Source organism: Crocodylus porosus, unplaced genomic scaffold (assembly GCF_001723895.1).
Source record: "Crocodylus porosus isolate Cpor-Errol unplaced genomic scaffold, CroPor_comp1, whole genome shotgun sequence".
Lineage (NCBI taxonomy): Eukaryota > Metazoa > Chordata > Crocodylia > Crocodylidae > Crocodylus > Crocodylus porosus.
In genome coordinates, this window is record NW_017728917.1 from 18,153,193 (window position 1) to 18,154,755 (window position 1,563).

At 54.8% G+C, this 1,563-nt stretch overlaps 1 protein-coding gene and 1 long non-coding RNA gene across 2 annotated transcripts in view; one reads left to right on the forward strand and one right to left on the reverse strand.

Annotated features, from left to right (window-relative positions):
- LOC109311265 overlaps positions 1-1,333 on the forward strand; it is a 5,792-nt gene extending 4,459 nt beyond the window's left edge. Inside the window, exon 4 of the long non-coding RNA XR_002101457.1 lies at positions 1,323-1,333. This is a non-coding gene — a long non-coding RNA (uncharacterized LOC109311265). The remainder of the gene's footprint in view (positions 1-1,322) is intronic.
- The window catches only part of PLXNA1 (plexin A1), a 225,109-nt gene that overhangs the window by 135,829 nt on the left and 87,717 nt on the right, over positions 1-1,563 (reverse strand). The window lies entirely within an intron of this gene.

Below are 1,563 nucleotides of genomic sequence, written 5' to 3' on the forward strand. Positions count from 1 at the left end.
ATAGCAGGCACGCATCGGGGTGCTCCAGACACAGGGCCACCCTCCAGGAGGGTTTGCACTGATATAACCGCCAGCAAGAAGAGATGCAGAGAGATCAGGCCTCTGGTATGCCAAAGAACAGAGGCAAATAAATGGCCATCCCAGGGCCTTGCCCACAAATGTCCTCACAGCTCCCTGCTAGGGCACAAGATCCCACACCTGTGGGACATCCAATGCCATGAGCCATTCTTGGGATGCGTCTGTGGTGACCCAGGCAGAGTTCAGCCCATCGGCAACAGTCCTACTGCCATGTGGGAATGAGCTTTGCCCATTACCAAAGTAAAAGGTTTCCTGCCCCATCACTGGCTCCGGATGTGCCACTTGTAGAAAGGGAGGTGGGGAAGCTCCTCGCCACCACAGGGTTTTTTACTACCTATGACACATGAGTGCACACAAACACAGGAACACGTACACTGTGCAGTCAGCCAGGGGATCTCCCCCTTCCTTCTCCACACAGCTAGCAAAGACGGCCGAGCAAAAGAGGAGCAGAAACATGAGCCAGAAAGAACCATGAGCCAGAGGGCTCCTGCTCCCTTCCCAGGGAGAGGTGCGGGCACACCCCTTCTGCTGTACACTTCAGGCTCCAGGCACTTGTGGGGTCATTTTTAATAACAGCGGAAGCATTTTGCTTTGGTTTCCGCTCCGATTCCCAGCACAGACAAAGCAGGTGGGAAGAGCAGAGGCTGAACAACCCTGCAGCAGCTGCAGCAGGAGTTTTATAGCCAGACTGAGCTGACTCCACACAGCCTTGAGACTTGCAGGGATGTCTGGGGTTTCAGAGGGTCTGAAAGGTTACAGGCAGGGACTGTTTTTTATACACATGCAGACCACCTGTCAGACCTGCTTGGCCCACTGCTGAAATGCAGCCACCTCTGGGGTAGAACACGGCAGAGATTTAATAACACAACAACAACGCTGCACACAAGAGCTTAGGACAGAAAGTGAAAGCTCCTGGGTGCAAGGGGAATCTGGTGAGGTCAAGTGGAATGGACCCCCTTGGGATCCATCCAAGGAGCCCAGATTTACTGATCCTGCTGGAGGAAAGAGAGTCAGACCATACATGCATAGGGATGAGCTGCCCCTTATCCACAAAAGGCTGGGGTGATAGCAAGCTCATGGGCCCCCTCCCACTCAGACTCTACATGGATAACAGCTGGAGGACCCGGGTGGGCATCCCCCACTCTCTACACATAGTCCATGCCATGAGAGACCAGCGATGCCCAAAGGCTGCCTTGCTTAGCTCCGTGCTCACCCATCAGGGTGCACGTATGATCAGGGGACAGCAGGGCAGGCCCTACGAGGAGAGGCTACAGGACCTGAACCTGTTCAGCCTCCACAAGAGAAGGCTGAGGGGGGATCTTGTGGCCTGTTATAAACTAGTCAGGGGGGATCAGCAGGCATTGGGGGAGTCCCTGTTTCCCCGAGCACCGCCAGGAGTGACCAGGAATAACGGTCACAAGCTGGCAGAGGGTAGGTTTAGGTTAGATATCAGGAAGCGTTACTTCACAGTCAGGGCGGCTAGGG